Source organism: Suncus etruscus, chromosome 13 (assembly GCF_024139225.1).
Source record: "Suncus etruscus isolate mSunEtr1 chromosome 13, mSunEtr1.pri.cur, whole genome shotgun sequence".
NCBI lineage: Eukaryota > Metazoa > Chordata > Mammalia > Eulipotyphla > Soricidae > Suncus > Suncus etruscus.
This window is the reverse complement of record NC_064860.1, coordinates 26,294,981-26,316,602: the sequence shown is the minus strand read 5'-3', so window position 1 is coordinate 26,316,602 and position 21,622 is coordinate 26,294,981.

The window sequence follows — 21,622 nt, the reverse complement described above, 5'->3', positions numbered from 1 at the left end:
TAAAATCTGACTTCTGAGGCCAGAAAGAGAGTACAGTGGAAAGGATGCTTGCTTTGAACATAGCTGACCTGGGTTTGATTCCCAACACCCCATATGATCCCTGGAAAAGCTCCAAAAGTGATCTCTAAATGAAGAGCCTGGAGTAACCCCTAAACACCACTCAAGAGGGTAGCCCAAAAACAAACCTCAAAAAGATCTCATTTCCTGATCCTGGCATTGCAGAGCATCACTTGGCAGCTGTCCAGAACTAGAGACTCATAAGTGGCTTGAGAAATGTCTTCTGTGTTGCAAATCAGCTGTATTTTTTTAACTCAAAAATAGTAAAGGTTGGAAGCCGGAGAGATAGCATGGAGGTAGGGCATTTGCCTTGCATGCAGAAGGACAGTGGTTCAAATCCCGGCATCCCATATGGTCCCCCGAGCCTGCCAGGAGCCATTTCTGAGCATAGAGCCAGGAGTGACCCCTGAGTGCTCTCCGATGTGACCCAAAAACCAAAAAAAAAAAAAAAAAATAGTGAAGGCTAATTTATAAAACATGCATATGGAAACTCTTTACGGAAAAGACTAAATTAGTTGGAAATGATCTTGTTTTGTTTTGTTTTGTTTTGGGCCATATCTGGTGACACTCATGGGTTACTCCTGGCTATTTGCTCAGAAATCGCTCCTGGCTTGGGGGACCATATGGGATGCTAGGGGATCAAACTTCAGTCTGTCCTAGGCTAGCACTGGCAAGGCAGATGCCTTACCACTCCACGCCACCGCTCTGGCCCCAGGTACAAATGATCTTAAGCAAAGCCATGAGCCACACTCAACTGGTCCCTTAGGCAGGAATATTTTCTGACACCTTCAGATGGCACTGCAGAGATGAGTTCCATATTTTCCAGCATATAAGATAACTGTGCGTATAAGACAACCCCTACTTTTTCTGTTAAAATATAGGGTTTGGGCTATATTCACTGTATAAGACTACCTCTCTTTTAACATACAACAAATAAAAATTAAAAAACGTAAAAGAAAAAGAGTAGAGCCCTCAAAGGTTAACAGTGTATGTTTAAAAAAGCTAGACTTTGGAGCGCCAACAATCATTTTACATTTGTCATTTGTAATGAGTGACTGGGGTTTTTTAATTGTGATCTACATTGAGAGCAGGGAGAGGGGGCTCCTCCAAGAGCAGGTGGCTGGGGTGCAGTGATTAATACAACTGCTAGAGGGAGACAGACCACCTCCTTTGTGTCCCATAAAAGCTGAATAGAGGACTGAGCACTGGAAAGCCGCATACCAGGCGGCTGGATGAGATGCCACACTTGGTAACTCAGCTCTTCTGTGTGCCCTGAAAAATAAATCAGGACAAGCAGAGGACTGAGTGATGACACCTGGCAGCTGGAGGGGATGCGGCTGTAAGAGGGGAGCGGATTTCTAGTCCCTGAAGCTGGAGTAAGTTTCAGCATGTCATATACTGGCGTATAAAACAACCCCTGACTTTTAAGAAGTTTTTCATGGGTTAAAAAGTTGTCTTATATGCCGGAAAATATGGTAAGTCTTTTAGAGAGGTCAGAGAGGGGGAATCTCTGCACATAATACATCTCATGATCCATGAACACCATGAAAAGACAGGAATGCTAGGAGAAGGGTTTTTCCAATGGTCATGGTGACAGGATCATGGTGTGACTGGCAGAGGACAATGCGTGCCTCAGGCTGGGTGAGCAGAGGCAGACAGGTGAAACCTGATCAAAACAAAGGATTTGCTCCCAGTTCCTCACATAGTTGTAGGTATCACACTCCCAGTGATCACAAAAGGGCTCAAGAAATCATCAGGTGGTCACTAGGCCTCACAAAATATATGACTCTAAGGAATTCTTGGCTGCACTTATCAGTCCGGATTTTGGGGGAAAGTCCCTTTGAGAGTGTGTGTGAAGGGTTGGTTTATTTGGGGGGCACAACCAGCTGTGCTCAGGGCTATTCTGCTGCATTCAGGAATCACTCCTGGCATGCTCAGGGGAGCCTATGGAGTGGGAGACAGAATGCTCTGGGTCCTACAGCTCTCTGTAAGGCAAATACTATACCACTTTACTATCTTTCTAAGCCCAAGATTTTCTTTTACATTTTTTGGTTTGGGGACCATTCTAAGCAGTGCTCAGGGATCACTCTTAGCTTTATGTTCAGGGATCATTCCTGGGTGATCTGGGAACTTATATGTAAAGACAGGGATCAAATCAAGATTAGCTGCATGCAAGGCAGGACTTAACTCCTGTACTATCTCTCCAGGGCTGGAGCCAGAGGAACCTCCTCTTATCCATGTCTGTATCTGTTTCTGTTCATCAGAATTTCCCCATCCACAAGAGAGGAAACAATACTTCAATAAATGTGAAAACTAGCACCAAGCAGGGTTCCAAGCAAAGATCCTGCCAACCCCTGCTCCAGTTTAAAGAAGTAGTGCCAGGGATCTGCCTGACAATGGAAGGCTGTTTTCCAGGATTCTACTCTCAAAATTCAGAGAGGACCCAACTTCCCATCTCTGCTTGAGTTCTGTGTCCTTTGGTGACCTGCTGCAGGATTATTATTTGTTAGAAATAATAGATAATAACAATAACAACAACCACAGAAATATCCACCACAGAAGCCATGATTCAGACAATGTTTGCGATCTGTACCCACACCAATTCCTTACTTTGAGTCTCACAAACACAAAAGGCTCAGACTTTCTAAGAGAGGGAAAGAAGTGAGGAGGGATATGCTGTGCATAAAGTAGGCCTGGTTAGGAGCCTGAGCGATAGCACAGTGGAGGACATTTGCCTTGCATGTGGTTGCCCAGGACGAACCTGGGTTCAATCTCTGGCATCCCATATGGTCCTCCGAGCCTGCCAGGAACAGTTTCTGAGCCTAGAGCCAGGAGTAACCTCTGAGCATCGCTGAGTGTGGCCCAAGAACAGAACAAAATAAAACAAAAAAATGGTAAGGTGTTTGCCTTGCACAGGGCCAAAACAGGACAGACTCTAGTTTGAATCCTGGCATCCCATGTGATCCCCCAAGCCTGCCAGGAACAACTTCTGAGTGCAGAGCCAGGAGTAAATCCTGAGGAATGCCAGGTGTGGCCCAAAAACCAATAAATAAATAAATAAATAAATAAATAAATAAATAAATAAATAAATAAATAGGAAGGCCTGGTTCATCACTAGCACTAAATGATCCCTGAGCACTCCTGGGAGCAAACTCTGAGACTGTCTATGTAATCCAAAATCCCGAAAAATTAAAAACTAAGAATGAGAAAGATGCTAAGGAAAGGGAGGTGGGGAGGGGGGCAACATAACTCCCAAGGCTCTACACTGAGTTGGAATCCACCCACTGCAGATGAAGTAAGTATCTGCTCTTTTCCCTAAATGTCACTGACTAAATGTTACTTGTACTTTTCTCCCCTAATGTTCAAACTTTCAGTTGTAAATTTTTTTTTTTTTGGTTTTTGGGCCACACCCGTTTGACGCTCAGGGGTTACTCCTGAGCTATGCGCTCAGAAATCGCCCCTGGCTTGGGGGGACCATATGGGACGCCGGGGGATCGAACCACGGTCCGGTCCGTCCTACTCTAGCACTTGCAAGGCAGACACCTTACCTCTAACGCCACCTTCCCGGCCCCTCAGTCGTAAATTTTTAATGCCCTGGACTTTGCTTAATTGTGACTACATGTGCCTTACCCATAAAAGTTCTTTATAATGTTAGAAAATGTGTATTTCTCTATTTTGTTTTTTTTTTATTTTGTTTTATTTTAATTGGGCTTTCTAAGCACTGCTTTGGAGACCGAGGGTCACACTTGACCAATCAAAACAGACAGCTCAATACCTAGGCCCAGCTACGTGGTGCAACTCAGACCCAGAGATGCAGGGTAACCCCAATGATACTGGACAGAAAGTGTGGCCAAATGATGAGGGCAGGTGGTGTTGGGGATCATATTCAAGGTCGTGTGCATAGGTGTCATGCAGCCCTAACTTCTGTGCTATCTCCCCATTCTGTACATCTGTATTTCAACAGTTTCCCATTTATATTTTGAAGTTGTTTTGTTTGGCTATTTGTTTAATTAATGGCACAGGAAGAGTCCTTCATCTTCATCATGGGTTCACTGAGCCAACCAGTCTCAAAGATAGTTAGCAAAAGAAGCAATAGGGAGACTCTCTGAACATTAAAGGGTCAATGGTTAAAAAGGATTTGGAGAACAAGCATCACATTTTATTTCAGGAATAATGGGCAATGTGCCTGCATGTTTTACTAAGCAACGAAAGAATCTTCCAGAGTTGTTCATCAAAGAGGTCAGGAAGTGCCTAAATTGATACCTAGGAAACAACTGTATGTGTGTGTTACAGAGAGAGAGATTAGGGGAAGAAAACCCCAAAAGATGACAATGACTTAATGACCTCATTGTGAGATAAAATAATTTTCACAAATTTTCTTTTTGCTGTACTTAAAAATAAATTTTAATTACCACTTACCTCTAAATAAACTATATAAAATATATTATTTTGTCCCTGTCAAGGGAATAAACTTGGGGATGGGTAGGAATCCAGAGACAATGGTAGAAGGAATGTTATACTTATATTGGAATTGGTGTTGGAACATGAGTGGCATAAACAAACGTATTATGAGCAACTATGTATTGCATGGTCTTTAAGTAGAGTAATTTCTATTTTTTTAAAAAAATATCCAGAAAAGGCATTAAGTAAAAAAAAAAAATACAGAAAAGTATGAGGAGTAATCTCTAAAACAAAATGTCTAACAGGTCAGTGGGGGGAGCTGAGGCCTGGGGCTGTGATATTGCCCCCAGGCACCCACAAAAAGAAGCTGTTCCTTTCTCACCAGGGCCCCTCACACTTTCACTATTGCCCCAGGGCTAACGTTTATGGAGTAGGTCAGTCGGTGGAGCCTGTGCCAGTTCATTTTCTGCTGATCTACCAAAAAACTAGTACACTAAGCACAGTACTTGTCATAACGAGTCAGGAGTGAAAGGGACAGAAGGGCTCTGCTAAGTGACTCCCACCAGCCACTCATTATGACTGCAGAGAGACCAGTGGCAGAGACAATACTAAGAGCAGTTTTGTGGGGGCATTTCCCCTATTCCAGTTCACCACTAGCCAAGTCTCCTACGACCCAACCAACAATGACCTTTTCTATTTGGACTGCATCAAACTCTCCTAGTTAGGAGCTGGATCTCACAAAACGCCCCACCCCAAATTAAACAATAGACATAGGCGAGTTTGTCCCCTGGATGTCTAACCAACATGCCACAGACGTTGGGTTCTGCCATCCCCTCTAAGGCTTTGATTCATTAGCTAGAGTAGCTGAGGAAAATACTTCCTGATGTCATTGCTGCTTTATTATAGAGGATGCAAATCAGCAGCAGCAACAGACTAAAAACGTGTGAGGCCTGTTAGGAGGAAAGCCAGAGTGTCCACCCTCTCTAGGGGCCACTTTCTCCCAAAACCTCTTTACAATTGCCAAGCTGGAAGGTCTCCTAAGAGGGTTTCTGTGGGAGCATCTACTACCAGGCAGCACTGATTCAATCAGTGGCCATCTGTAAAGACTGATCAATCTCCAGCCTCACTTGAAGGTCAGGGGTGGCTAAATGTTTCAATGACAGGGTGGGGTTCCCTGACACCAGCCCCCATCCTGAGGCACTTTCCAAAAGTCAACTCATGAACATAAACCCAGAGGTGGGTTCAGAGGAGTTGTTATGAATATAAAAGATACTTTCAGCATCCTAGAAAGAGGAGACTCATTATATATATATACTTACCGTATTTTCCGGCGTATAAAATGACTTTTGAAACGAAAAAAAGTCAACCAAAAATCGGGGGTCATCTTATATGCCGAGTATATCCCAAAAAACGTTTCGACTTAAAAAAAAAAAAAAAAAGAATTTTCCAACTCGATCCTGCACCAATCACTGCAAGGCTGCTCGGACTGCCTCTCTTAACTCAGCCAATCCAAGCAGGCTTTTTATGCATGCAAATTAGACAATGTTCTGGACCCGAATTTACACTGTAAAAAGCCTCCTCAGATTGGCCAGAGAGGAAGTCTATTACAGTAGAACCTTTGAACCTTTGCTTATTGTGATTGGTTCACTGTGGTATATACAGTTGCAGCACAGGAACTGTGCTGTCTTATACAGCGAATATAGGCCTAAACCTTATACGCCCGGTCGTCTTACATGCCGGAAAATACGGTATATACATGTATAGTTATTAATTATACATAAACTATAAATAACAACACTATCTCTGGTTACTCCACAGCCCATTTGTTTCTCCAATCTCCCTTAGCCCTGACACTTCTCTCCAATCTCTCCAATTTCTTTTGCTTCTGCTCAGACAGGTGAGAGAAGGCCCAGGGTCTGCAGCATTAACCACATCCATCAGTGAATAGGGCACAAAATCCTGTCAATAGAATTTCCTTGACAAGCTCCAGAGGCACCTGGTGCATGCATTAGCTCGAGGTCACAGTTCTACTGGGAACAGTCTCACCACTGGATGCCTAGGATGGCAGAAAGCTGGCCTTGACTAGCATCCAGGGGAGGAGGCACTGGGCTTCCCACACCTTCAAGCTGCACTGAAAGTTCTGCCCTGACAGGGTTCCCAGAGCATCTTGCCTACAGGCGGCCACATGGTAGGCCTGTCAGAACACTTCTGAAAAGTGAAATCACACCTTTCAGCTCTGCTCTCCAGGTGAGAACTGCTGTTTTAGTACTTTGGGGTCAGGAGTGGTGACAGCCAGCTTTCTGCAGGAATCAGCCCACATTGTCTGGCTCTGCTTGGTGCCCACAGGGACTTGCTGAATGGTCTGATGTCAGTTCCAGTACAAAGCAGAGACCAGCCCATGCTGTGGTCTACTGGTGTCTGGCATTCTTGGGGATGGCCTTCCTTTTTTCTGGCTCTAAACAGGCTCCTGTGTGCATGTCCGGCCCTGTCCTTTCTAGCTACTGCAGGCTTCAGCAGAATATCTGCTCTGAGTGCTGCCTCTCCCATCCCAACGTCACCATTCTGCATAGATGCCACTATGGGGAGGCAAAGACCATGTGGAGTGGTCAAAGTCTAATTTCCCGGATTCTAATCTGGGCAGCACCCTCGGTCAATATTGATTCAGTCGTTCCTAGAAATGTGGAATCCTGCGGGCAATGTGGGTTTCCTGCCACAGAACAGGCTAGAAAGCCAGTGCCTGTGGCAGTTTCTACATACTTTGTATACTTTGGTTTCCAGGCCTGTTCTTTCCCACCTAATCTTTGTCCAAGTCTGGGACTTTTGCACTTACATGACCTCAGAGCCATAGGAAGGATAGGTCTGAGGGTTGCTATGGGCTGAGGAGGCTGAGCCTCTCAGACCCCAGATACACGCATCATCCTTCTGCACCAAACTCACACCTCAGCACAGTGTTTAAATAAAGGATTTTGACTATGTATTCTCAATCTAAAAACAAAACAACAAACTGATATTAAATTTAGATAGAACATCTAGTTTTGGAAGGAAAGGAGTTTGCAACAGCAAGTAATTTTTTTGGGGGGGTCACACCCAGCAGCACTCAGGGGTTATTCCTGGCTCTACACTCAGAAATCACTCCTGGCAGCCTCAAGGGACCATATGGGATGCCAGGATTCGAACTACCATCCTTCATGCAAGGCAAACGCCTAACCTCTATGCTATCTCTCCAGCCCCAAAGGCAGGTAATTCTATGGAATCTTTTAAGAGAGAGAAAGAAAGAAGAGGGCCTGGAGAAATAGCACAGTGGTGTTTGCCTTACAAGCAGCCGATCCAGAACCTAAGGTAGTTGGTTCGAATCCCGGTGTCCCATATGGTCCCCCGTGCCTGCCAGGAGCTATTTCTGTGCAGACAGCCAGGAGTAACCCCTGAGCACCATTGGGTGTGGCCCAAAAACACACACAAAAAAAAGGGGAGAGAGAGAGAGAGAGAGAGAGAGAGAGAGAGAGAGAGAGAGAGAGAGAAAGGAAAGAAGGAAGGAAGGAAGGAAGGAAGGAAGGAAGGAAGGAAGGAAGGAAGGAAGTAAGGAAGGAAGGAATGAAGGAAGGAAGGAAGGACGGAAGCAACGAAGGATGGAAGGAAGGAAGGAAGGAAAAACAAAAATAACTAGAACTCCAGAACTCTTTGGAGAAATTATTGATTCAGGATTAGGGTAGAAAAGTACAAAATGAGCCTGAAATACTTTACACTAAAAATTAAAAATTGCTAAAATTTTTTTAATTGAAACAATGAGAGTATGACTTAAGAACAGAGAAGTCACCATAAAAGAACTCTCACTAGCCAAATGGAACAGTGTGAGACTCCAAATACATAGAAAACACATACAAAATACACAGTGATAGAGATAGAAAACTTGTAGGGAAAGAGGAGTCTGAGAGACCTGGGCTGTGGCTCAGGGCAGCACACCTGCCTTGCAAATGCCAGGGAGCAAGTTCAAACCCCACAAATCCCATTCACCATATGCAACCCCAGTAGCACTGCTGGGCTCCCAGCACTACAATCCAAGTGCATGATCTCTAGCCCCACAACCAGCAATGTTCAAGGACCACAACTACAGACAAGTACCACAATCATGTAAGCCTTGGACATCACCACAATAAGAGATGGGAAGAATTTTTAAATGTTAAAAAAAGAAAATCTGATTTCTGCATATATGGAGAGATAGTACAGCAGGTAGAGTGGTGGCTTTAGATTCAGCTAATTGGGGTTCAATTCCCCAGTAAACCCTGAAAACACATGAGTGCGGCAAAAATATTTTTTAAATCCGAGCTCATACATATATAACGGAATAAATTAAAATATAAGAAAGACAGGGGACAGAGAGATAGCACAGTGTAGGGCATTTGACTTGCACATGGTCTACCCAGGTATGATCCCTAGCATCCCATATGGTCCCCTGAGCCTGCCAGGAGTGATTTCTGAGCGTAGAGCCAGAAAGAACCCCTGAGCACCGCCAGTGTGAACCAAAAACCAAAAAAGAAAAGAAAAAGGAAGATTGGAAGGTTTTCTTTACAGTAGAAGAGCAATTGATAGCTGTGGAAGGAAAGATGGGATTAGAACACCACCATTTGTAACCTTTATATGACGGATTCAGTCTAGAACCAGCTTCTCATGGGCAGCCACACCCATGATCCAGAACCTTCCACCAGGTCTGCACAAGCGGCCAAGACCACGAATTCCTCTAACTTGCCTACAAGAGGCACAACTAGCAGGAAAAAAATTGGGACATAAAAAAAAAAAATCAGGGTCTGGAACAATAGTACAGCGAGGAGGCTGTCTTGCATGTGTCCTACCCTGGTTCATTTCCGGCATCCCATATGGTCCCTCGAGCCTTGACCACTAACTGAGGTGCCCCTAGCCCTCCAAAGAAGCAAAAGTGAATTAGCTGAAGAAATGAATGTTGGGAAGTGACATTAGGTATAAAAAGAAAAGAAAAAATAAGTTACACTGGATACCTCATCTAAAAGAGCAAATTAAGTACTCTTACCTTCTATATTATCCTAAATATGAGAGAGAAAATGTTTTATCAAAAACTTTATATATAAAGAAGGGGAGGGAAACAAGTGAGCACTTGAGGGAATTCCTACAGATTGACTTGAAGGAGTGCATAAGAAGCGAAGGGCAGGTCTGGCAGGTGAGAAAAGACCTGTTCAAAGGCAGCAAAAACCTTGTGTGCTTGGACCAAGCAGTGGTTTCAATCCCTGTGATGACTTTAAGACACACGCGTGACATGACACTTGGGGCTGTGGGTAGACTGCCTAAGTGACTGTCAAATTCTTGCATTTGACATGGAAGTACTACAACTTGAACACTAAATAAACCAAAGCATTCAAACATAGAACTAACTTTTTCAGCCACTCTTCTCAAAATATTTTGGTCTGTTTAAAATCTTGAGGAACCTCTGGGGCCGAGTGATGGCACAGCAAGTAGGGCATTTAAACGCCTTGCATGTGACCAACCCAGGTTTGATCCCTGACATCCCACATAGTCTCCCATGCCTACCAGGAATAATTTCTGAGTGCAGAGCCAGGAATAACTCCTAAGTATCATCAGGTATGCCCCGAAAAAAAAATTGAGGAACCCAAAGAGCTTGCTGTATAGTTCCTGTAACATAAATTTATTTTAAAGGTTACTTACTAATTTTTTTCTTTTTTTGGTTTTTGGGCCACACCCGGCAGTGCTCAGGGGTCACTCCTAGCTGTCTGCTCAGAAATAGCTCCTGGCTGGCACGGGGGACCATATGGGACACCGGGATTCGAACCAACCACCTTTGGTCCTGGATAGCTGCTTGCAAGGCAAATGCCGCTGTGCTATCTCTCTGGCCCTACTTACTAATTTTTAAAGCAGTAAGGCTGTTTATGTTAAAAAAAATAAATGACACATGAAAAAAAACTACTTTCTGAATCAAAACATTTTGTACAAGAGAGGCCTTATTATACTGATTTGTAATTTTATTTTTAAGTCTGGTCTGAAAAAAGACTGATGAATTCTCCTGCATCTGCATTTGACCTCGCCAAGTGATGATGTAAAACAACTCAGGCTTCCCTCATCTCTGTAATTAGTAAGAAAAGAGTAAATTGCTGGTATTGGTCTATATATTTAAAAAAAAATAGTGTCTGGGCTGGAGTGGTGGCATGGAGCAGTAAGGCATCTGCCTTGTTGGCACTAGCCTAGGATGGACTGTGATTCGATCCCCTGGCGTCCCATATGGTCCCCAAGGCAGGAGTGATTTCTGAGTGCATAGCCAGGAGTAACCCCTGAGCATCACTGGGTGTAGCCCCCCCCAAAAAATACTGTCAATCAAAGAACACACACACACACACATACACACATACACACACACACACACACACACACACACACGATGGGATCGAAGAAATGCAGTAGTTGCATATGAACCAGCTTGAAACAAACTTAGTCTCTGTTGCACAGAAACAATAGTATTTAATGATATCGAGTTGTGCTTCCAGGGCAGCCCCTCAGCTGGTAGCGTACTTTAAAGTGTAAAGGCCTGGGGTCAGTTTCTAGCACATATTTTGAATGCAGATGACCCCCATTTGCACCTGGACGCCTCCAAGCCCTGCAGTGCTCAGGTCCACATAAAGTGTGGGTATGGGGGGGTGGATTTAAATTGAGGTCAGTTGCATGCAAGGCATGTGCATTAACCCCTGTACTATCTCTTCAACATTTCAAAATTAGAATGCCTTGTTTTGTCAGTTTTGTATTGTATTGTATTGTATTGCTTTGCATTGCATTATTTTGATGGATAAGAACTACCATATCCATCAATGTTCAGGGTTACTTCTAACTCTGTGCTCAGAGATCACTTCTGGTAGTCTCAGGAGAACATGAAAGTGCTAGGGATCAAACTTGAGTAAGCTATGTGCAAGGTTAGTACCCCAAGAACTGTACTATCACTCTATTTCTGCCCTGTTTTTATTTTGCTTGTCTACAGCTAGTAATCTGTTTATCACACAACTTCAATTTATAAATTCATCATGAAGATTTGAAAAACCTCTGAAGCACTGGATAAAAAGATACTAGCAAAGCCTTTTGTGAAATTAAGATCTGTCCTTCAAATTGGTATTCCTGGGCTGGGGAGATAGCTGAAAGGACTAGGGTGTATGCTTTGCATGCAGGAGTTCCAGGTTCAATCCTTTGTACCACCCTCCACACTCAATCCTGGTCTATTAACTGCCAGAGAATGTTCCTTGAACACTGAGCTGGGAACAGCCCAAGATATAGACCAACAACTAAAATATAAAATTGTGTTTTCAAAAAAATTATGCTATTTTTGCTTTGTGCTGTTCTTTATTGATAATTACCTGAAATTTTTTGAAAGTGCTATTCAAAATGAGTCAAGGCTTTTAAGCTAAATTCTATGAGTACTGGGATTCATATTGATGTAAATTTATTATCTGGATTAGACATAATTATTTTTAGGATAATTGAGACTGCTAGGCCACCGCTGCCTATAATTGCTGGCAGAACAATGAATAAGACTCCTAGGTTCTATCCAGAGTAAAAAAAAAATCACAGAAGAATCTCTATACAAACCAGTGGTTTTCTTTTGGAATGGAACCCAGGGCTTCAGACATCTGAGGCAAGTGCTCTACTCCTAAGTCACATCCATGGTACCTCTTCTTTCTCTCTTTATGCCTTTTCATGTACAAAGCAGCACACACACAAACACACACACACACACACACACACACACACACACACACACACACACACACTCTCCAAAGCAAAAAGTGAAAGAAATGTAAACAGGGTGGAAATTTCTGAAAAATGTAGCATCAAGTACTATCCTTTTAAAATACATCCCAATGGAAGATAAGTGACCTATAAAGACTTTATAAGTCAAGCTACTCTAAACAAACTACACCACAGTCATCAGTCTTTTTTTTATTTTTTTATTTTTAACCACACCTGACAGTTAACTCGTGCTGCTCCCAACATTGCTCTGTCTAGGGTCACTGCTGTAGCTGCCGGGAGCCATACAGTGTTGAAAATAGAACGGAGGTCTCTACCAGGCAAAACAGACACTCCAGCGCTATCGTTATCTCCCTGACTCCACCACCACTGTCTTTCTTCATTCTCTATGCCAAGGGTCTCAAACTCGCGGCCCATGGCTGTTTGCGGCCCTCTGTACAACGTTTTGTGGCCCACGGCCAGCCTTCAAATATCGCAGTATTTGCGATTATTCACTTACCGAATATTCACAATAAAAATCGCATTAGTAAGAAAAAAATTGCATTAAACATTCGCATACCCCGAGCAGTTCCGTTTGGGGTATGCAAATGTTTAATGCGATTTTTTGCAATTTTTTTTCTAACTAATGTGATTTTTATTGTGAATATTCGGTAAGCAAATAATCGCAAATACTTTGCACCTAGCGCAGAAGTCATTTTTGCTGCTCCTGCCTGCTGTCCCTTGCATTATCGGAGGCCTAACGGATAGAAGGGAGATAAGTTTATTACAGAATTAGATTTTGTCATACTTTCATCATGACTTCATCAAAGCCTGCAGTGAAGAGAAAGATTGATGACAAGCACAGACAATTTCAGGAAAAGTGGGAGACGAGTATTTCTCTGTTGAGCACAGGGGCATCCCCACATGTCTTATTTGCTCAGTGAACGTAGCAGTGCACAAGGAATACAACTTGAAATGCCATTATTCAACTAAACATGCTGAGGAATGTGCAAAATATCAAGGAAATGAGAGAGCCAAGCAGGTTGCCAGTATTAAAGCATGAGGCAACAAGATTTCTTCAAGAAACCAACCAAATAGAACGTTGCATCAGTCGAAGCTAGTTACATGGTTAGTGAGATGATTGCTAAGGCAGGGAAACCATTCACAGAAGGAGAGTTTGTTAAAAAATGCATGTTACAGGCCGCAAGTATTATCTGTCCAGAAAAGAAAGGTCAGTTTAGCAAAATCAGCCTTTCTGCCAACACTATGGCAGAGCGCAATTCTGACATGTCAAGTGACATTTATCATCAACTGTGTGAGAAAGCCAAATGTTTTGATGCATACTCAGTTGCTCTTGATAAGGGCACAGATATAACAGACACTGCGCAGCTCACAATTTATGTCTGTGGTGTTGATTGCAATTTTGAATTGACAGAGGAGCTGCTCACAATAATTCCAATGCATGGTCAGACCACCACTAATGAGATATTTTGGCATCTGTGTGATGCCATTGAGAATGCAGGTTTGCCATGGAAGAGGTTTGTTGGAATAATAACCAATGGAGCGCCATCGATGACAGGGAGAAAAAAATGAACTGGTGGCACTTGTTCAAAAAAAACTTGAAGAGGAAGGTGTAGAGAAGGCCATTGCTCTTCACTGCATTATCCATCAGCAGGCCCTTTGCAGTAAATGCCTGCTATGTGACAACGTGATGTCTGTTATTGTGAAATGCATCAACCAAATCAGATCCAGGGGCTTAAAGCACAGGAGGTTCCATGCTTTTTTAGAGGAAATAGAGTCAGAATATGGAGATGTGCTCTATTTCACCGAGGTATGTTGACTCAGCAGGGGAAATGTCCTAAAAAGATTTTTTGAGTTGAGAGAAGAAGTGAAAGCCTTCATGGAGAAGGATGGAAATGCTATTTCTGAGTTGAGTGATCACAAATGGCTCATGGACTTAGCTTTTCTTGTTGACATCACACATAAGCTGAATGTACTAAACAAGATGTTATGAGGCCCGGGGCAGCTTATCAGTGCTGCCTATGACAACATGAGAGCATTCTCCACAAAACTTGTGTTATGGAAATCCCAGCTCTCTCAGACAAACTTTTGCCATTTCCCAGCATGCAAGGAACTTGTGGATGCAGGCATACCATTCAGTGATGAGAAATATGTTGATGCTATTTTTAAGCCAGAGAAGGAATTTGATCACAGATTTGCAGACTTCAAAAAGCACAGAGCCACTTTTCAAATTTTTGTGGACCTTTTCCTTTGATGTGCAAGATGCCCCTCCTGTGCTTTAAATGGAGGTCATTGACCTGCACTGCAACTTTGATCTCAAAGCCAAGTTCAGGGAGATTAGTGGAAAAGCAGACATGCATGGGCAATTTTTGAAAGACTTGCCCCCCGGCTTCCCTGAGCTTTCCCGAATGTTCAAGCACACCATGTGCCTTTTTGGGAGTACATATTTGTGTGAAAAGTTATTCTCCACATTGAACTTTAATAAGTCAAAGTAGGGCCCGGAGAGATAGCACAGCGGCGTTTGCCTTGCAAGCAGCCGATCCAGGACCAAAGGTGGTTGGTTCGAATCCCGGTGTCCCATATGGTCCCCCGAGCCTGCCAGGAGCTATTTCTGAGCAGATAGCCAGGAGGAACCCCTGAGCACCGCCGGGTGTGGCCCAAAACCAAAAAAAAAAAAAAAAAAAAATAAGTCAAAGTACAGGTCTAGACTTAATGATGATCATCTTCAAGCCATACTGAGGGTCTCAACTACTTCCTCTCTAAAGTCAAATGTGATTCAGATTTGTGAGAAGTGCTATCTTGTCTCTGGCATCAAGGAATAGGCAAAAGATGCCATGTTCAGAAGAACTGTTCATGACCTTCACTCAACGTTCTATTCATGTTCAGAAGAAATATTTAAAACTGTTAATAATGACGTTTGAGGACTTTTTTTTTTGTAAAATCCCTTATGTGGCCCTGCCTCACCCCGACTTTGCCTCCTCGGCCCCCAGGTAAATTGAGTTTGAGACCCCTGCTTTATGCATAGTGTTGCCTGCATTGTTTCCCCATTGTTTTTTGTTGTTGTTATTGTGTCACACCCAGCAACACTCAGGGATTACTTCTGGCTCACGAAGCAAAGCAGAGCTGCAGGCTCTTCTGCCTCCACCCCTCTCGGGTGGTTCCAGCTCACATCCAATCACATAACTTCTGCAGACAATTCTGGGTTGGATTGGTCCCCAAAGCAGCAGCTGATGGTCAAGCAGCAGAGCTTGCAATAACGTTTGGCAGCAATCAGGCTCCACCCTCCTTGGGCAGTGTCAGCTCACCTCTGATCACGTAGCTCTGCAGCCCCTTCTGGGCGGGGTTGGTCTCTAAAGCCACAGCCAATGGTCAGGCAACAGTCATTTGCAATGGCGTTAGGGTCCCTCTATACTTTTTTGTTTGTTTGTTTGTTTTCGGGCCACACCCAGCATTGCTCAGGGGTTACTCCTGGCTGTCTGCTCAGAAATAGCTCCTGGCAGGCACTGGAGATCATATGGGACACCGGGATTCGAACCAACCACCTTTGGTCCTGGATTGGCTGCTTGCAAGGCAAACACCGCTGTGCTATCTCTCCGGGCCCCAATTCCTTAATACTTATACCTTTTAGTGTGTTTATTTCCAAATGTAAAGGTAGTCTCTTCCATCCTTTTCTTTCTTCCTTCCTTCCTTCCTTTCTTCCTTCCTTCCTTTCTTTCGTTCTTTCTCTTCCTTCCTTCCTTCCTCCCTTCCTTCCTCCCTTCCTCCCTTCCTTCCTTCCTTCCTTCCTTCTTTTTTTCTTTCTCTGTCTTTTCTTTTTCTTTTTTTTTTTTTTGCTTGTTTTGGTTCTGCTTAGTATGAAATTCTAGTAGAAAAGTCTTGCTTGAAATAAAAGCTTAGGTCAAAACCAGGCCACAGAGATTGTATAGCTTGTCATTTTTACCCCCAAATGCATCAACAATATAATATGGTATCATTCCTCTTTGCATAGGCACACTAAAATGGGGAAATCTTATGTACAGAAATAAGCTCTTACCTACTAGAATCCATAAATTTTATAATACAGGGGCACCTTCCACCTTGAACAATTGTCATGGGGACTCAACTTACACCTCATGTGATTGGACATCAACCATCCATCCCAAAACCCTCGATCCTAACCTCAATCCCTGCACCAGCACCAGGAATCAAACTTTTCTTAGGGAGTCCCTAATGCCGCTCCAGAACCATCTTGTGCCAGGATAGGTTCATTTGACACCCTGATGATGAGGAAACAGTAACAACTTGATCTAAGGGCAGGTTGCCCTACCTCATCACCTAATGGTGAGATTATATTAGAAGACACTCTAACCTAGGATCTGTGCAAAAACCAAGATCACTAATTACAGAATACTGACTACAACACCACTACTAGGCAGAACTTCTCCTGAGACCATAAAGAACAATTCTCTCCTAGACTTCATCCTAGGATCTATGCAAAAACCAAGATCTCTAATTACAGAGGACTGACTTTGAGAATCAGAACAGAACAGAACGTTTCCTGGCACCATAAAGAAAGACCGTGGGGTTTGACAATGAACATGTCCGAAGCCTGTAGTTGGTCTTATGACAGTACGCTTTAAGAGACACCTGTATCTCTTAGGCCAATTCCTATCTAATTTCCCCATTACTTACTAAGTCTATAAAACACACATGCATGGGGCCGGAGAGATAGCATGGAGGTAAGGCGTTTGCCTTTCATGCAGGAGGTCATCAGTTTGAATCCCGGCACCCCATATGGTCCCCTGTGCCTGCCAGGAGCAATTTCTGAGCCTGGAGCCAGGAATAACCCCTGAGCACTGCCGGGTGTGACCCAAAAACCAAAAAAAAACCCAAAAAACAAAACACACACACACAAAACTTTGCCACATCAGTCCCCCCTCTTTTTTCTTTTTTTCTTCTTTTAAATTTATATTTATAGCTTCTAGACAAGGGCTCCCACCCACTTTCTTTCTTCTGTTTTTTTTTAATAACCATGTAACATGAATCATTTTGTTCTGCCTCATATTTCTATGTCTTCTTACAAACTGAGAAAAGAAAAGTGGATGGTAGCAGGGGCAATGTGGTGTCATGAGCACTGAGTAGAAATAAAAATGATCAGACCTAAATACCCAACCCAAAGTTCACAACAATAGAAACAAGAGACCCAAACTACAACAAACTATAACTATACACAAAAGGGACCTGCTACACTCACAGTCCAGGAGGCTAAGGATAGAGGTTTGGGATGCATGCTGGGAACAGTGACAGAGGGAAGTCAACACTGGTGATGGGAATTGCCCTAATTCACTGTCACTACGTACCTTAAATATAACTGTGAAAGACTTGTATTAAAAAAAAAAAAGAAAGAAAGAAAGAAATGGGCCCGGAGAGATAGCACAGCGGCACAGCCGATCCAGGACCAAAGGTGGTTGGTTTGAATCCCCATGTCCCGTGCCTGCCAGGAGCTATTTCTGAGCAGACAGCCAGGAGTAACCCCTGAGCACCGCAGGGTGTGGCCCAAAAAAAAAAAAAAAGAATATAACTTCATAGGCATTGACAAAGCATCTGGGATTCTCACTAAAAGCCACAAATTATTAAATGATGACAAGAACTAGCCATGGCAGTGAGACATAAGGTTTAAGGTCACCTTCACCATTCAGAGTTGGTCATGCTTTTAATTATCTCTATCATATTTTGGTTTTATTTCAGGTCAGACCCAGAAGTCAGGGCTCATTCAAGGATAACGCCCTGGAGTGCTTGGGGAGCCATATGTGATACTGGAGATTAACCCGAATGGGTTATGTGCAAGGCAAATGCCCTGCCCCCTGTATTATCACTCTGGCTCCCTGTTTTCCTTATTATTCATTACTTATCTTTATAATTTCATAAAACTGAAAAAAAATTGCTCATTGAGAAGAGAATTAACACAATTCTTAGAGATAGCAAATATGCTCCAAGACCACAGTTTTCATATAAAAAAACCAAATCCTTTCCTCTCTTCTTTTTTGCAGTGTCAGGGGTCAATCCCATGTAAGACAAGTGCTTTAATACTGGGCTACTTCCCAGTTCCCCTAACACTCTTTTATTACCTGGGTACCAGGCAGTAAAAGTTAGGTAAAAGACTGTCAGAGGATGGGGCGGATGAGGTAGGAAATAGTTCAAAATTAGTTGGATACCAGGTAACAAGAGACCAACCTGATACCCCAAAACCTGCCAGAATGATTCAAGCCCATGGTTGCTTACTCTGGCTTGTCCTTCCCAGAGAAACCCAATAAAGGTTCTGCCAGAATCCCCTATTTGCCAGGATGTCCCCCATTTGCCTCCTGAACAAAGCCTGCTGCTTTCCTGAATGAAATGGCTTTCACCCTCCCTGGGAAGCTGTCCTTGACTTCTGGGTGGCTGAAAAGGCGACTTACTGCTCTATGGCTGAGTGAGCTCCGTGAAAGAACATCCTGAAGGTACAAATAAGACAGAACCCTACTGGATTCTTTTTGCTACTGTGGTAGTAGAGGGCAGGGTGGAGGATCCAGGTAATCTGATTAATATAATTAGTCCTTTTGTAAATCTTGACTACCTAAAATAGAGCATGGGCTGACTAGGGGTTGGGAAATAGTAACAGCTTTCCCACAGTTAGACAAACTTCTTCTTTGTCCCATCTAGCACATGGCTAGAAAAATTAGAAAAGCAGTGAGACAGAGATAGGGAGCTAATGGGTTTGTGGGCCTTGAGAGGCCCGAAACAGACTAAAAGCAACAAGGGGACACAAGTCCCAGGGTTCCATCTGCAGAGTTATATCTAGAAGAAATTAACTGGACTGAGTATAGGATGGTTGATATCCACTGGACAGCAAAGAGTCAGGAGTAGGAAGTCTCTGAGCACCACTGGTTGTGACTCTCCCACCACCCCAAAATGGAAGTGAATCCCTAAAAATAACATCAACTTATGTCCAATGAACCTCAGGTAAGGATGCTTCTCTTCCACCCAATCATTTTAGACCCTAGTTTCCTTTAAAATGAATCAGTAACAAGATGTCCTTTTACTGTCTTACTACATTTTTTTCTCCATACTTACAATAAGCTATTAATCATTAAGTTGCTTACAAGATTCACTTTGTATACTGTCTTTTTAAAATATACCAAAACATGGATAGAGAGATAAGGAGTTAAGGTAATTGCCTGCCATGCACAGTCTGCCCCCAGCACTGCATATGATCTCCTGAGCATCACCAGAAGTGATTCATGAGCAGAGTCAGCAATGAACCTGAGCATAAACAACTATGATCCAAAAAGAAGAAAAAATGTACCAAAATAGGCCTGAAGAATGCTTTGCACTTGCACCTAAATACAAGTTTGGGTGCTGGAGAAATAGTACAGTGGGTAGAGCAGTTGCCTTTCACGTAGCCAACACTTTTTCAGCCTCGTATTGTCCTTAGAGCCTTCCCAGGAGTGATCTCTGAGCTCAGAGAAAGGAGTAGATCCAGCACATTGCCAGGTGTGGCTCAAAAAAAAAAATTAAAACATTTTTAAATACAACTTTTAGGAACAGTAGGTAGGGCACTTATCTTACATTTTATTCAATCCCTGGCATCCCATATGATTCTGCAAGCACTACCAGGAGTAATTCTTGAGTACTGGGACAGGAGTAACACTTGAGCATTGATAGGTGTGACCCACAAAATGAAACAAAACAAAAATACTTATTTCTAACTATGTATTGGATAATGAGAACATATAAAAGCAAAACTTTTGCAAGCAAGTCTGACACCAAGGCTCAAAATATTATGCCATAAAAGTGGGACACATTAAAATCAACTCAGTGCTGTACGGCCCTCTGCAGCTTTGACTCCAGCCTGGCTCTGCCCCTCTTTGTACATGCCCTTGGGCAAATCACTCCACATTTCAGCATTCATTTCTTTTGAGGGATGCAGAACTGTTTGGGCCAAACCTGTCATTGCTCAGGGCTTGCTTACTCCTGGCTCTGTGTTCAGGGTTCACTCCTGGTGGAGCACAAGGTACCTATGGGGTGCCAGAGACCAAATCCAGGTCAGCCACAGGCTAGGAAAGCACCCTACCCACTATACAATCACCCCAGTCCTTGACTCATTTTTTATTAGGTAGACAAGCAAGAGAACTGGGTCAGAGAGAGATCCCTTGGCCTCTAACACAAGCACCACACAACTTGATATTTTCTCTCCCCTCTATCCCTGCCACCTCCCCAAATGGGGCATGTATAAGACCCAAGGCAGCTTCAAATAATTGCAATCATCCACATGGGCCAGATACCAAAGCTCTGCTGGATCAGCTACTCTCTAAATCTGATTCATTGGGGTCATGTTTTTTGAGAGGAGGGGGTCCAAAGCAGTGCTCAGGAGACCTGGAGCACTTGCAATTCTTGCATCCTTGCAATTCTCAGCCAACCGTATTCATGGTTCAGTGCAAAAGCCCAAGGATGTGCTATTGCTTGAACCCTGCATGCCACCTGCAGTGGTACTTAGGGGCCTTTAGGGCTGGGGCTAGTGAAGTCTGAAGTACCATATAATGTCCAGTCTGGAATCAGGGTCAGGTACATGCATGTCTGTGCCTTAACCTCTCTTAAGTCTGCAGCTCCTGATTCAGAGTTGGCAGTTTGAGCCTTAAACTACAGACTTCCCTGAAAAGTCCCTGAGGGGGGAGAGGGGACACTCAAGTCTCTGAGGACTGCTGGAACAAGAGAAGAACCCAGGTCACTCGCATCAGCTGGTCTGCAGCTCTGGGGACTCCTCATGCCAGAGCATGCCACAGCTCTCTTGAACTTTCCCTGGAGGTTTGCCAACCCTGGGAGAAGGAAAACAAAGCTACAGATTAGTTGGAGGCATTCCTCCTAGCATAGTAATTAAGAGATTTCTGTTTTGATGTTTCCTGCAGCAGCTGGTAAGAATAGGTGCTGGTAAACTGAGCTGCATTTTTTTTTCACCATTCCCAGTGCTGAAAACATTCAATCCAGCTGGACTGAGACCTCACACAGCTCAGGACACAACCCCCCTAAGAAGCAGGTCCACTCACCCCATCTCACAGAAAACAGAGAGCCCTGGAGTAAGGAGCCTAAGAGCCTAAACCTCTAAGTCTATAGTCTGAACTGAGAATCTTGTCTACCCACAATCATGCCACTCTGAGGGATTCTGAGGTCAGAGGCTCAAGAGAAAGTCTTCTGACTGCCTATGTTTCAGCAGGGGCTCAAACATATGCTCACTTCCAATGCCTCCAGGCCCACTGAGCTCAGAATGTCTGCTGCAGGGCAGGCTACACTGATAGGGATGCATTAAGCTTATTTCCAACCGTTATGTCTGAAATTCCTTCCTGACTCTGCATTTGACTTGCATGCAGCCAACCCAGGACAG